Below are 17250 nucleotides of genomic sequence, written 5' to 3' on the forward strand. Positions count from 1 at the left end.
AAGATGGTGGAGGAAAAGAAGAAACTAGAAGAAGAAGAAGAAGAAGAAGAAGAAACCCAAAGGTCCTTTTCAGGGCCACTCATATGCCTCGAAAAGATATTTATTCTCTTTGCCATATATGTGTTTGATGTTGATCAATCTATGTCTGCATGTTTTATATGTTATATATGTCTTTGTCCCGCCGAGCGTTCTATGTTTTTTCCGCTGTTAGGTCCGATTGAGGTCAGCCCCTTGCTACATTGTTACGAATCTTCAGTACCGTGATGTCACCTCACCTGTTCCTATACAACAACCTCACTTTCCCTTGTCGCTATACAGGCCCATTATTTCCCATGTTCATTGTCGCCATACGTGCCCACGACCATTTTGACTGGGATTTCCATTGTCGCTATTCACCCCCCTGTTACTACTAACCTCTCTTGGAAACGCCAAAGAGATAAGATGGCGGAAAGAGGGAATAGCAACTTTGGAGGACACTCGGTACTAATGATATGGAAAAATGGGAACCAGCCTGGAAATGGGTGAACATAAAATAGAGTATATATGGGTTTGGCTGACTAGGATTGGTTAATAATATAAGTTAAGTTTTAGGAAAAAGAGTATTTTGAGAGCTTATTCTAGTTGTATGTGAATAAAATAGACATTGTTTTATTCATGAAATTTCAGTCCTTTAACAGTCTTGAGTTTGGAACACTCTTTCTTGAAATTAGCACCTGACTCTTTGGTGCAGAATTGAAAGCACATGTTTCAAACACATACAGGTCCAGAAAATGCCGCGGCTCGTATCCTTTCCTCTAAACAGAAGCTGACATCCAGGTTTCATATATGCTGATAAATATAGGTTTGATCACGAGCACTCACAAATTTTAAGTTATTGAATTTTTCATATCATGGTGTTTGCATAGGTTTACTATGAGAACTGAATTAGTACCGTGAGTCCTACAGACAGCCACAGCAATACACAGTGACTCCATATATGCAAGTGCAATTAACTTTACTATAAATGCAATCATATGGTTTTATTTGTGGATAACAAGTAAAATTAATACCTTTTGTAAACAACAGAGTAACTGTCAGTGGGATATTAAACACATATTCAGACACATCAACTGTTGCCAAGAAGGGTGGAGGGGGAACAGTATGTAGATTTGACTATGTTGGGTGGAGTGTTTTTGCACTTTGGTTTATATATAAGCGATGTATATATAAAAATTTATACAATTTACCATTTATAGAGTAATTACAATATGACATTTCCTATTTGTGTTTTGAAACATAATGCTTCAGATATGATCACTTAGGTCTCTTCCCCCCACGCTTAATGGTGATGACCTCTCATGACCTTTCATCCCACTAATTTCTTTCAGTGAATGTTTTGGAAGTTCATATTTTGCGTTTTAATGGACTTATGTCTACTTTACTTTAGCTTTAAATTATATGTCTTCTGGGGGAATTTTAGGTGATTTTCCTCATTTAAGTCTCTTTTTCTGAAATAATACATGTACATATAGATGGTCACCTTGACCTTTTACTCATTAATTACATAATATGACAAGGCTGGTAATATATTTCAGCATTAAATTGAAGTGCGATAAATGGTGATATTAAAAAAGATGATTCTTATTAGACAGCTTTATTTTAATATTTTTTCTTATTTTCTTAAATAAAGCTCAAATATTTAACTGTTACCTTAAATACACCATTGGTCTTTAGGTGAAGATGAACTTGCAATATAATGTAATATTCACAAATGTAATCTTTGGTAAGCAGAACTATGCACATTGCTTACTTATGTCATGAACTACTTCCTAGGGCTGTCAAGAAAATCAGGACACACGGTACTAGTGATATGAAAAAATGGGAACCAGCCTGGAAATGGTGAACATAAAATAGAGTATATGTGGGTTTGGCTGACCAGGATTGGTTAATACTGTAAGTCATGTTTTAGGAAAAGGAATCTTTTGAGAGCTTATCCTAGTTTTAAGTGAAAAAAATAGAGACATTGTCTTATTGATGAAATTTCAGTCCTTTAACAGTCTTTGAGTTTGGAACATTCATTACTAAAGTTAGCACCTGACTCTTTGGTGTGGAATTGAAAGCACATGTTCTAAACACATGCAGGTCCAGAAAATGCTGCGGCTCATATCCTTTCCTCAACACAGAAGAAGACATCCAGGTTTCATCTATACTGATAAATATAGGTTTGATCATAAGCACTCAACAATTAAAGGTTATTGAAGCTTTAATATTATGGTGTTTGCATGGGTTTACTAAGGGAACTGAATTAGTACCGTGAGTCCTGGATTCCTGTGCGCAACCTCCAAATCAGCAAGGAGGTAGTAATAAGTGAAACGTATTTCTCGTATGTAAGACATCACCTTTAGTACTGCTCTTCTGTGTAGAACCCATATAACAAAGATCAGATATATAAGATAGATAGAAGAGCCACTAGATTCACCACAAACAAATACATAAATGTTAGCAGCGTCACTTCCATGTTGGATCATCTCCAGAGGGAACCACTTGAATCGAGGCGAACCAAGACCCAGCTGATCATGTTATACAAGATAGCGAACAACCTAGTGGACATACCCGCGGACAAATATACAGAAAAGGACAACATATTGCTGAAAACAAGGAAACGAAAATCAGTTAACATGTTATAAGAAGTTTTCAGATGAACGAATGACGTTGAGTGATTTGGTTTCAAAACAAGCCGAACATTTGACTCTTAAACGAAAACCTATGATAAATTAAGCTATTCTGGGTATACAAAGAGAATATAGCCGATCTGTGTTTGAGGGTAACAAAGTTTATTTTTTATTGAATTAATCATCTAATAAAGGGTGAAAAGTTGTGTGCATAACTACATATGATTGAAAAGAAAGCTTACAATTTGCCCATAAGCCGCAATCATTCAGTGGTTATGACATTGGACTTATGACCAGAAGTATTGATCGGATCAACGTCGATCGGTTGCTATGGTGTTATTGGGCAGGACACTTTACTTGTCTATGCACTAAGTCGACCTTGAATTTTAGCTGTGCCGTAAAACCAAACACCAAATTAGACCAAACCGGTCCCTCTCTGTTTGAATGAGTGGCGAAAGCAGAAAAGAGCAATAACTGGTAGAATATGTGTATATGGATGCTAAAATGCGTTAATTAAGTATTAAAAAAGAACGATATATAACTGGAAAAATCATCTGAGGATTATTATAGGACGATATTTCGTCAGAAAGAGCCACTGTTACCTCACTGTATTGACATTAACACAAAGTATACATTACGAGAAAGCAAGATACACCACTGTCAACACTATTAGATACTTTCACACACAAAAAATTGCATCATTTACATAGATTTGAAAATTTTTTAAAAAATTTCAGGTGAGAGAGAGAGAGAGAGAGAGAGAGAGAGAGCTAAAATTCACACATCAAAATAATGCAACAAGAATTGCAAAATATTATGGACCGTTTACAAGTCATCAAACGCTGTACATAATATCATAAGGCCTTTGAATCAAAAATGTACTGAAAAAGGAGGAAAATAGATGTCTAGGGAATATCGAAAATGGAACGCGTGTACGCGTAATTGAAATGTGGACATTGAGATCGGCTATAGCGCATGACATGAGCGATTTAAGTATTTCTAATGATATATACTCTAATGATATATATATATATATATATATATATATATATATATATATATATATATATATATATATATATATATATATATATATACTCTAATGATGTATACTTTAGACACGCTGGACCTGTCATGTAACTCAATAGTTTGGCGGGGGGGGGGGGTCAAGCAAACATTTTATGCTCCACAGTTTTCAAACAATTTCACTTCCATATTAATGTCACAATAGGATATAATGAGATTGGACACAAGTTATAAATTAACCGTCTTCCTACATGATTCAAGTATTGCAACATAATCAACATGAGAGAGAGAGAGAGAGAGAGAGAGAGGGAGAGAGAGAATGACAGTAATCACGATTTGAGTAATGCAAAATTCTATATTTTTCATCTGCATCACCCTTTCACCAAAGCAGGTATTCTAAACTGATAGTTGTATATGACGCTGAAAGTAATTTTCTCATCAACTTAGTTCGTTGTCTACTGTACTTGGGACAGAACATGAAAAAGTGTATAGTGGTTTCGATCCCCCCGCCGGAACAAAAAATAGTGTGAGCAAGTTGAACACGGTAATTCTGTACTTTGTCTTGTCGCTTTTTGAACAAAAACGTTTTATGCAACTACACTAATTAAAAAGGTTTAAGTACCAAAATTTGCCTCTCTCTATATATAAAATTCGAAGACATTCTGACTAGTTAAACTTTTTAGATTTTATCTCAAACATTGGATACACAACTTTGCTTTTTAAAATCGGCATTCACTTCGAGCGTCTAGTTTTGCATTCGAATCTTGTGCTGATCATAACAGCTAAATATCCCTAGCATCTGGTACATATGGAATGTTTAAACATAAGTGATTGACGCTCACATAAACATTCATGGATTCTAGTTTAAATAAGGCATGCTCCTATTACTCAATTGTCGAGATTCAATTTTGTTTTACAAATTCCCCACCCCCGCATTAAATTGGCCCACGTGTCTGACATTTATTTAAACACAAACTATAACATTTCAGGGATAATATGAGTGATATGTTGCACAGCTTGCGTGCATGTTGTAGGTTGTACAGCCTTACTTTATTTTTTGGAGATGTACTTTATACAGTTGGTTATTGTGCTAGTACAGGCTTTGTCTCTTCGGCCAAGTCTTGAGTCTAAGAGAAAAAAGAAAAAGAAAGTCGATAGCAGCAACTAACATAAATCTGATTTTCCCCCCATTTTTCATTCGTTTCGCTCTGCTTTTAATTTATTTTTCTATTTTCACCTATCACCATCCCGCACCCACTAATCAAACTCCAACCTCCGCTCCCATTTATTCGCGATAAGCCGCTTTTTCTTCCAATTCATTTTTTCAGTCTTTGGAAAATTAAAGAATTTGTTCAGACTTTCTGCTTCCATTTTCCAGCCTGCTAAACAACGTGTCTAATTCTTTTTTTTTTCTTCTTCAAGTTGTATTTTTGTCTAATAGCAAACTGTGGGCCTCTTCAGCAGTGTAATAATATAGGATTTGCATTTATCTTACTCATCTAGGGCACAGACTGTAGACTCCATGACTTTTAGCCTACTCATATCTTATGTGCAAACCGCGGATTGTAAATAGATAAAGTGAAAGCGACTATAAATGAGGATACAGTCGTGGGGGATAGAGTCTTCGGACCTAGATCAGTAATCAAAATGCCACCATTATACCACTTCTATGGTAATCGTCTTTGAGATTGTGACGTGAAAAATACAATTCTGATAATGAATGAACACTATTTTGTCTGACAGGAAACTGTAGACCTCTTCTGTTGTAATTTTAGTGATAGCCTTAGCGAGACTTTCCTTAAACTTTTTCTACTATAGTTGTTGCATTTTTGTTCTTTCTTTCTTCGGCTGCAGCTCGTTATCATTTTTTATACGATGAATTGATTTGCATTATTATGATTTTTGTTTAAAACATGTTAAGAAAGATTGCACAGATCCTTTGATGAAAAATAACAATATGGGCACTGTTCAGGCACATCGACCTATTACATAGGTAAACGTAAGCCACTTTTAGTTACTAAGGTAGTCACTTGTCATTAAATCTTATTAAATGGCATTAAAAGTTCTTTTCGATATTCACCTTCACTTATTACTGATAGTCACTAAAAGCTACTAAAATCGATATTTTGATAGAAAAATCTCTCTTTTCAACCAATATAAATATATCACCCAAAAGTTTTGTCGATACAAATAAAGGTTTCTAAGATGACGAACCACAATGTAAAAAAAAGTCAAACTGCCTTGTCGAAAGAGTTGTAAGATAAATTTGCAGACGACTTTTCAAAAAATAAAAGATGGATTTATTTTATACAAATATTGGTAAAATAAAGAGAAGGTTGAATGGGAAAGTTCAACAACAACATTCGATGCAAAATGTAGAAATAATGTAAAAATATCCGCAATAAACTAATTAATCAGAAAATCAGTTACTTAAAAAATGGCTTTTACAAATGACTTAATTTAAGTCTGGATTTAAGAATTATCTCTGTTTCGGTACTAAATCAACTAGCACTAACGGTCACTCTACGGTGATAACTTTCACTAGAAGAAGACATCGGAAGAAAATAAATATATACATTTATATTCAACTAAAGTTAAGGTTACATTACAAAATATTACCGTCATTACCACATAGTGGTATTCAGCACAATCAAATATATATATATATATATATATATATATATATATATATATATATATATATATATATATATATATATATATATATATATATATATATATATATATATATACAATAAATTTTAATATGAATTTCGTATATCCGCTAATGTGGTCGAAATGGTGGGAGACCGGGCAATCGAGAGAAGTGAAAACAACATGTTAAGGTGTTAAATCAAAACATTCGGTTCAGTTCACCCCTGGAGACACGGAACCTTTGGTACATCATATTGGCTGTGCTGAAGAAAAATACGAGTATGTTGAAATTAAAGAACTTTCTCAATTGGTTTCAATCCAGACAAATAGACATCACGGGTAATTGTGCCTCGACTTTTCTATTCTCCAGAGAAATTAACCAAACGCAATACACTGCGCTTTGCTGTTGTAGGCAACACTATGGCGATAACGTCTAAATAACGTTTTCTCGTAAAACTTAACGTTCATTTTGTAATTTACTGCGACTTTGAAAGCACTGTAGTTGGGACATTTGTTATGATTCAACTGTTTTCCAATTTTCATGTATTGTACATAGTCATGTTGAATAGAATCCACATTTCAAGAAATGTTCTGCTTCTGCAGTCCAAAACAATACAAGCAGACTCTTGACAGCACACTCACCCCATGGCGTTATGGACATTAATCATTTGGTTTAACAGGTCTAGCTCTATGGTCTGTGTAAGTGAGAACAGGCATTTGTGTTTATGCAAAATAATTAAATGATTATTTACAGGACTTACAATTAGTTTTAGATTTTGAAAATGCTGATGATATTAGAGACAAGATAGTAGATTAAGCTTCTCTAATTAGCAATAGTATGTTATATATAGATTTTAAAGAAATATATATTTTATACTTGAACTCTGGCAATCTTTACCAACCCTTACACATAAACTACATTTATTTAACATTTATATTTTAAGGAAAAGGTTGAAAGTGAGTGTGAGTCTGATCAGATATATTATAATCATTTATATATTTTCAAATCAACTTCTAGACAACTCATTAGTAAGATATCAGATGTTTAGATTAATGTAGGAAACGCAGATCTGTGTACCAGAAACAATCAAGCCAGTTATATAAATATGATATCAACATGTCTTCTGAGAAGTCCGCAAGGCTGATTTTATATATATATATATATATATATATATATATATATATATATAGAGAGAGAGAGAGAGAGAGAGAGAGAGAGAGAGAGAGAGAGAGTTGTTGTTGCTCTAGAGTTTTACGCCATTTTTCAGCACAATATAGGCTATACATGGCGGCCAGTATAACTGGTGGAGGAAGAACCCTGGAAAACCCAGGGAAGAACCACCGACCCACGAGAAGCTACTGGCAGGCTTTCCCACGTACCCACGCTAGCCGAGCCTTGGACTCGAACCCACGCAGACAGCGGTGAGATGGCAGTGATCCGGAACGGTGAGCGCTTTAGACCACTCGGCCACTCGAGGCCCCCGAGAGAGAGAGAGAGAGAGAGAGAGAGAGAGAGAGAGAGAGAGATGGTTAGTGAGAGTCATCATGCAGCAGGAGGACGTCGACCAGCTAACATCGTGGAGCACTACATCTTAGTGTCCGCGTGGTGGCTATGAATTAAATCACGCAGATTGTTGAAATGATGTTATTGTAATCGTCAAGGACCGATATGTTTGCCCGGGACGACTAAGTGTAGTGCAGAATTACTTCGCTGGAAAGCTGCCTTCCGAATCATTCACTTTGGCGACGTTGAGGGAGTAACATCAGAGCCCTGGCTGGTATCTTGACGGAGTGGTATGTGGGTGCATGGGAAACATGCTGCACGTGCGGACACAGGGACCCATAGAATTATGGAAGAAGAATGACAGAATTCCGGAAATACCTGCATATCAACGAGTCTCCTGCTGATCTCCGGAATCTCGATATGGAAAAGGTCGAGCTACCTGCCAAAAATGCGTTAAGTGAATTATGCAGTTTCCATTTTGACTGGAAACTGCTTTTGATAATATCTCTATTTTTCAGTATCCTAATTTGACCCGTTTGGTTACCACCATCAAACTTTTCATTCTCTAATTTTTATTATACGTGATACAAACTATTCATAAGTCATTTTGACTTTACAGATTGGTATTTAATTAGTATATCGAATGTACACACCGTACAATTCCAACTTCATAATGAATCATTTTCTAAATTTCTGACTTAGTTGATGGTTCCCCGAGTGGCCGAGTCGTTTAAAGCGCTCTCCGTTACGGATCACTGCCATCTCACCTCTGTCTGCGTGGGTTCGACTCTAGGATTCGGCAAATGTGGGTATGTGAGAAAGCGTGCCAGTAGCTTCTCGTGGGTCGGTGGTTCTTCCCGGGTTCTTCCTCCACCATTAATACTCGCCGCCATGCATAGCCTATCGTGTGCTGAAAATGGTGTTAAACCCCACAACAACGATTTAGTTGATGTGAACAATTGCACAGGTGGCTTACACATTATTGGCTTCTTTTGTTTTTGTATTGTCCATTAAAATAACTAGACTCGATTTGATCAAGTACGGGCTGGCATTTAAGGGTTCTTGTGCGTTCACGCCTTTTTTGTTGGTTTCCTATCCTTCCTTGCCTCTTAAGGACATTCGTACATTGACGGAGATGTGGAACCATTTCCACCCGTCTAGCCTGGGTGCCCCGAGATGACGTCATAGTGGCAACCAATCGCTACTGGCGTCACATATTGCTCTGGTTGACACCTATGCTTAGTGACGGCAGACTGTTGTTGTTGAGTTTAATTATAGCAGCGTTCGCACAATTGTGCATGTGCCACTTTTTTCAGACTGCACCGCAGCCTGCTAGTTGTTCCTGGGGAAGGGGATGGTGCCACCTCCCCCAGGCTTTTATGGATTCAAGGAACCCTGATAGTTTGGCCTCAATCTGTGGGCCCATAAAGGTCCCTACAGTTGAATGGTTGGCTGTCATTAGTGGGAAGGAGAGCTCGGGAACGGTCCTGCTTGCTTTACATCGCTGGTTTCTTGTTGCATTTGCCTGGTGTTTTTTTTTGTTTGTTTTTTTCGAGATTTTTTTTTCTTTTTTTTTTTCTTTAAAATGTTCTAAAAGGAGGGGGGGATGTTCTATGCTGTTTATAGAGGTTCTTAGTAGATATCATGTATGAAGAGAGATTTTCAAGGTTATTATGGGATTACTAGTCGAGGTGTTTAGGGTGTGTTTCTTACGTTATGTTATTTATAAGTTTTTAGATATTACCTCTTTAAGTTATTTATTAATTGATGTTTTTAGAGATTGAATGTTATTTATACTTTATTTAGCAAGAGACCGGAGTCCTAGCCGATTACACGGTTCGTTAAGGACATCTAGGACAGGAATCCTAGCTGATAACTCGGTTCGTTAAGGACATCTAGGACATCCGATTTTGCGGTTTCCTTAGTTTTTTATAGGTGCTTCGTAAGTGAATTATTTATTAATACTTTTATAAAATTGAATGATATGTTATGGTTTTTTTATGTGGTGGCTTCTAAATTTATTTAGCTAGTTACTGGGTCTTTTGCTTTTGTGGGGATAGTAATTATATTTTGTTCCTAAGTCCTGCTGAGTCTATGAATTGATTTATATTTTTATATGCTGATTGTTTATTTTTATTAGAGTCCATAAGTAACTCTGGGTATGTGTGTGGTGATTCAATCTCTTTTTGGTTTTTGATAAATATTTTCCGAGCGGGTTGATATTTTGGGCATATATTGAATACGTGGTGTAGATCTTCGGTGGTGTGGCAGTTAAAGCAGTTAATGGTTGCTGGTTTGGGTCCTATAAACCTTCCAAAACTGCTTCTTGTTTAGTTTTTCCAGTTATTATCCTGTTTATGGTTTTCTGTTTTAAATAGGTACTCTTAGGTAGCTGTATGTTCCTATCTACGTTTTTTTGGGTTTCATGGTGCTTTTTACCTATTGTGGAGGAGTTCCAAAAATCTTGCCATGTTTGCTCTATATATGTTTGTGCGAAGCTTATTGCGTCTGTAGAGCTATAGTTAAGCTTGATAGAGTTTTAATCTCCTAGTTTGGTTTTTGCAACTTTGTCTGCTGTTTCGTTGCCAGAGATTCCAATGTGCGACGGTATCCACATGAGCTCGACTAATTGATGTGCTGTGGTGATATCGTCGATTAATTGGCATGCTCTGTCGAGGAATTGTTCCCTAAAGTGTGTATTGCGATTTTGGATCGATTTGATAACGCTTAGGGAATCGCTTATAATGACTGCTTTAGGTATTTGGTTGTCTTTGATCCATTGTAGTGATTCAAGTATAGCCCAGAATTCAGTGGTGTAAATGGAGCAATAGTCAGGTAATCTGGATCCCGTTTGTATATTGAATTCAGGGATGACTATTGCTGCTGCTGTTCTTGGTGGGTTGTTTGTTTTTGATCCATCGGTATATATTTTAACATAGTCCGGGTATTTTTGGTTGATTTCGTTTACAAGTACAGGTTTTAGTAAGTTTTCTTGTCCTTCTTTATTGCCTAATTTGGTAGCTTCAATGTTAATCCTTGGTGGTTTTTGTAACCATGGTGATTTGTTCTGGTCTGTATTGTTTGTTACCTGTTTTTTTAGTAGAGGTATCTTTTCTCTTAGTTCAAGGATTACTTTGCCACTTGGTGTGATAGGTATGATTTTGGGTTTGAAACAACTTTACACTTATTTATAGCTATTTTGGTGGGATGGTTGTCTGGATGGGTATCTAATCGAATGGAGTATCGGAGGAGCAGTTCTTGCCTACGTAATTTTAAGGGTAGTTCTCCTGTTAGTGTTTGTAGTTCTTCTAATGATGTTGAGGGGAGTGTTCCTGTGCATAATAGCAAGGCTTTTCTCTGGATAGTGTCAAGTTTTTGTAGTACAGGCTGCTTAGCCGAGTTATATGCTTGGCAACCGTAATCCAGTTTTGATCTAATTAGGCTTTTATATATCGTGAGGAGGGTTTCCTGGTTGGATCCCCAGTCAGTCCCTGTGATGTTCATGAGTAAATTGAGATCTTTGTTACAATTCTGGGTGAGTTGTTCAATGTGCTGTTTCCATGTGAGGTGGTTGTCAAAGAACATTCCTAAGAATTTTACTACTGTTACGTATTTGATTAATTGATTTTGTATATAGAAGTTTGGATAGACTAGGTTGTTATTTCGTTTGGGGGGTGAATATGATTGCCACAGTTTTTTCATGAGATATTTTGAAACCCCATTTGTCCGCCCATCTCCCTATGTTGTCTAGGCTCTGCTGGATTTCTTTAACTACTGTGTTATTGGCAGGATTTCCATTCCTCCATATGCCACTATCATCTGCAAATTGTGACAAGTTTATTTTTGTGGAGGCTACATTGAGGTCAAGGTCGTTTACCATTAGGTTAAATAGTAACGGACTTATTACACTGCCTTGCGGTGTTCCATTTTCAAGTGAAAATTCTTCCGAATGGGTGTTGCCTATTCTTGTGGTAATTTTCCGGCCTGTGAGGAAATCGCCAATCCAATTGAACAAGCGTCCAGTTATTCCAAATTGGTTTAATTTGGCCATTAGTCCATTGGTCCATACTAGGTCGAACGCTTTTTCTAGGTCTAAAAACACCGCTATGAGGTTGCGATCGGTTTTCCTATGTGCGTTAAAAGCGGGTTTGATGTCTGTTTCCAATCTGAGAAGTTGGTCAGTTGTGGACCGTTTGTTCCGAAAGCCACATTGATTTATGGAGAGTAGGTTATTGGTTTCTAGGTGGTGTTTTAACCTATTTGCGATTATTGTCTCCATTATTTTGCAAATATTGTTTGTAAGGGAGATGGGTCGGTACGAATTTATGTTGTTGGGATCTTTACCTAGCTTGGGGATTGGTATTACTATGGCCTGTTTCCATCTGGCGGGTAGTTGGCCTTTATCCCAAATGCTATTAAAGAGTTTGATTATGGCTATTGTTATATTGATAGGTAGTTTTTTGTAGATAATGTAACCTAACTGATCCTTACCAGGGGATGTTTCGTTTTTGGATCGTAGGGCTATCTTCCATTCATGTACTGTGATGTCGCTGTTTGGTGAGATTCTTTTGTTCCTTGGTCTTGAAACATGTGAGGTTGGGTTCCCTCCATTAGCTTTTTGTGTTCTTGAAAGTTTTTGGTGTGATTATTGTTGCTACTCATGTTCGAAAAATGCTTCGCTTGGAGGTCTGCCTTATCTTTATTTGTTATGGCATTTTTAATTTTTGGGGCTGAGGTAGTTGCTTTCCCTTTTATGGCTTTTATCTTGTCCTATATTTGTTTTGAGTTTGATTTTAGACTCAGTTTAGAGCAAAAGGTTTGCCATAGATTAATTTTAGCAGTTTTTATAGTTTGTTTTAGTGCTTTTTCTTTATCTTTATATTGCTGGAAGTAGATAGAATTTTTGGTGCGTTTATATTTATTTAAGGCCCTTTTTTTGTCTTTATGTGCTATAGTGCACTGTTTAGTCCACCATGGTACAGGGTTTTTATTTTGGATATTAGTTGTCTTTGGTATGCATCGGTTAGCTGCTTCTATAATTGTGTCTGTTATGTTATCATAATACATGTCAATACTTGGGCTTTCTACGTTATCTGGATTTACTCTAGCTAGTAATAATTGGAATTGGTCCCAGTCTACCTGTTGGTACCTCCATTTAGGTGGGGTTTCGTTAGGAATGTGTTGAGTTTTTGTTTGAATATTGATTGTGATCGGAAAATGGTGACTTCCTAACGTATCTTCCTGATCCACCCACCAATTTGTGATTTGAGCCAATTTTGGGGTAGTGATGGTTAGGTCTATGGCTGAGAGAGTGCCATCCTCAGGGTTTAATCTAGTGTTCGACCCGTCATTTACGATGACCAGATTGTTCTCAGTTATCCATTTTTCAACCATTTTTCCTCTTTAATCTTTCTTTTTACCTCCCCATAATTCACTGTGTGCGTTGAAGTCGCCACAGATCATTAGATTGTTGTTGTTGTTATTAGTGATTGTCTTTAGTGAGATTAGGTTGGTAGGGCAGAAGGTACCCCCTGGGTCGTATGCATTTATTATTTGAATGTTTGTGGTTCCTATATTTATCATTACTGACATTATTTCGATGCTATTATTGATGTTTAGGTTAGGGGGTACTTCTATTACTTCATAGTAGATTAGTGTATCTATTAAAAAAATGGCTAGTCCACCCCCTTTCTGCCCCATGGGTCTGTTTTTAAAGATTCCCTGGGTATAGCCTTGTAGTTTGGGCAGGCGTTTATGTTCTTGTGTTATGAGGGTTTCCTGTAGGCAGATTACGTCTGGTTTTATGGCCGTATTATTCAGTTTGTTCTGCAGTTCTGATAGGTTTTTAAAGATTCCTCAGCATTCCATTGCCAGATGGTGATTTTATTATTTTTTGTACTATTCATTTTTGACGTTGTCTTTATCTGTTAGTCTTGTGGTCCAATCAGCTAGTATGGTGAAAATGGTTTTGAGGGTTCTGATTATGCTACTGAGACCTTGCATTATGGTTCGTGTTGTTAGGTTCATTACTTCCTGTATTAATTCTGTGTTGGGGTGTGTGTTAGATTTGGGGATGTTTGGGGTGACAGTTTTGTTTGTATCTGGGGTGTTATCAGGGTGGTCATGGTTTGTTACAATGTGGGTTGTAGTTTTTGGTTCTTTTCTTTCCTGATTCGAGGGTATGTTTTGTGATGCAATGCTTCTGATTCTGCGTGGAGAGTTTTGGTGCTCATTGATTGTTTTAGAGGTAGATTTTGGTGTGTTGGGGTTGTTTTTACAAATAATGTTTTTGGCACAATGGTAGATGAGGTGTTTTTCGTTCATTAAGTCCACTATTTGTTTCTCTTTTATTGCAAATCTGCATTCTGTCGATCTAGGATAATGGTTTTCTTTACAGTTAGCACATTTTTGTTTAATTGTGTGACATTCTCCTTTGTGTTGACCTCCGCAGTACTTACATCTTGGTTTGAATCTACATCTGAGGGCATAGTGTCCCCAGTGCAGGCATTTGGTGCAAAATCTTGGCCTATTTATGTAGTTTTCCAGCTTATGGTACACTCCTACCTGTCCTAGTTTTATTATTGAGGGTGTTGGCTCGGTAGCCTCTATAACTGCTTTGTTTGTTCCTTGTCCCTTGTGATTTTTAAGACGATATACGTTGGTGGTCTGTGCTCCATTTGCGGTGAGTTTATGAAGTAGGAGTTCATTGCTTATGTCCTTGTTGTATCCGTTTAGTGCTATTACTTTTTTAAAGATAGTGGTTTTAGTGGGTTCAGCCAGATTAGTTGTGGTTTCACTGTGTTTGGAGTTCGAAGTGACTCGTGGTTTCCTTTGAGTGCTATGGTGTCTCTCTACTTTGATCTTTACTGGGCCTATAGTTTCATTTTGGATGAATTTTTCCACCTGTTGAATTGTACTGCATTGGACAATGAGGTAGTTTCGCCTTGGTCTTGAATTGTCCAGTGTGAATTTTGGCCAGTGCTGTCATAATACTATTGGTACTTAGACTAGTAATTCTGTTGCACCTGCTGCTTATGTATATGGTGTGTTCGATGGAATGATAACTGTACATTTTTTTGGGGGGTTATGTTGTTGTTTTATTTCCTGTTTTGAGTTAACCTTACTTGTGTTTTTTTTTGGGGGGGGTTGTTTTGGGGTTTTAGCGGGCCCTTGCCATTACCTAGGTATGTGTTTTGGGTTGTTTGGGGTCTTTGAGTTGCCATATTAGTGATGCTGCTGGGTCGTTTTGTAGTGTCTAATTCATTGGATTTGTTCCCATAGGTTGGTGGTTTCCTTGCTGTTATTATCCCAGATGGTCCAGGAGTTTGGCTTGAGTGTCTAGTTTTTTTCCTAATGTTTTGATTTATTGTTGTTTGCTTGATTTCCTGTTGTTGGTTTGTTTGCATGCTTCTAGAATTGGTTATTTCATTTTTGGTGAATTTTGGGGTGCTGGTTATGGTTATGTGGTCTAATTGTGGGGAGTTTAAGGTATGTACGTTACTGTCAAATTCATTTGTTAGGTTTGGAATAGTGGTGTCTATATCTTCATTTGTGTTTGGTTTTTCCGCTTCCTTGAAGAGGATTGGCGATAGTATTGGCATTGTATTTATATTGTTCCCTGGAGTGTAGTTTTGTATTTCTAGTAGTTTCTGTTGGTGGGGTGGGTGTGTGTTAATTATGTCTGCTGGTTTGTGGTTTGTTTGGTCTGTGTTTGAGACCAGAATTTGGGGTCCCAGTGTGATGTTGGTCGAATTCGAGTTTGCTGTGGTTGGTACTACCTGTGTTAATCTTGCTTGTTTTACATACTTTATTGGTGCTGTTTGGAGTTGTGATACATCCAATATTTTTACTGATTTATTGATAGGGTTGTTTGGTGGTTTGTGTGTTTGCGTGTTTGGATTGAATAGAGCCATTTGTTTGGACCTAGTTTGCATTCTTCTACTTAAATTGCGTATAGCATTGAATGATGACTTATCTTTTGTTTTTGTCCTAACCCAGTCTGCTCCTCCGCTAGAAGTCTCTCCTTTGTTTTCTGTTACGTGTTCTTATCGTTCCTTTGTTTGATAGTTCCTTTGTTCTGTTCAATTCCTTTGTTCACGGCTTGGCGGTTTGCTAATCGTTTCCTCTTCTTGGTATTATTTCTTTGCTCTTGTTTTCCTGTTCCTTTATTCTATTTTAATTGGTGATGGTGGTGGCCGCACTCAGTAGAACTTTTAAAATTATACATCAAGCCGGTTTTACACAGTAAACAAATCAAGCAAATTGAGAGCAGACTGAAATTCACTACTTAACACGAGTACGTGTTGGGTTCAGTCCCACTCATGAATAGTCCTTCATTCAGGTCGTTAGGGACATAAATAGCCCTAGGGCCTTACGGCCTAATTAAAGTGTTCTGTGAACATTTAAATGCCTGGGGGATGAGGCACTTATTCCTTCCACCAGAAGTAATTAAAGATCCTGCTGTACAGGAATAAACCCGACGTACATGCCCTTGTTGGGAGAATACGTAGTTAATTCAATATATATAAAAGTGAGAATCTTTCATTCCATTCGATTCAGCAAAGGGACGTCGACCAGAGCACTTCGTGAGCGAGGAAGGCGGCTGAAGGGAGGGAAAATGGTGCAACTACAAGCAGCCAGGAATTACCATTTGGAATGGAGAAGAATGACACAGGCCATACAGGGACATTAGAGTGCAGTGGTTGCATTGCATACTGCTTATTCAACTCAACCGACCCATATCACCACATAAGATGTCTTAAGAAAGTATCCGGAGCGCCGATCATCATTCGAAAGGGGCAGATAAAGGAGTGGCAAAGCATGATACATATGGTCCATGGCGAACCAACAAAAGTAACAGAAAAGGGAGCGTGGCATATACATGTGCAAGCCGCTCACGGAAACCTGTTTACTTGCCTCGTCGGGTGTAAAGACGAAAGAGCTTGGACTTCGTGTGGTGGACGGCGTTATTAGTCCAGTATTTATGCTGCGACTGAAAAGTATCATGACTGGGAAACGATGGCAGACTTTATTTGAAGAGGTCTGCTGCCCACAAGTGAAGAATATGCCAGACCGAATACCAGTGGAGATAATATCCGGACAAGCTCAGACGTTCCTGAAACTCGAGGTGTACAAGTTACTTTCAAAGTTGCCTGGCTGAATACATATGGTTCTCATTTTGGTTCTAATTTTTTCTTATGCGTGATACAAACTACGTACAAGTCATTTTGACTTCGCTGATTGGTATTTATTAGTTTACTATATGTACACTTTGTCACAAAATTCCAACTTTATTAATGAATAAATCATTTTTGAATTTTTTTGACTCAATATATTTCATTAATTGCACAGGTGGCGTACACACTATTGGCATTATTTATGTACATTGAATAACTGTACTAGATTTGGTTAAGT

This window comes from Sinohyriopsis cumingii, chromosome 4 (assembly GCF_028554795.1).
Source record: "Sinohyriopsis cumingii isolate HCF-2022 chromosome 4, ASM2855479v2, whole genome shotgun sequence".
NCBI lineage: Eukaryota > Metazoa > Mollusca > Bivalvia > Unionida > Unionidae > Sinohyriopsis > Sinohyriopsis cumingii.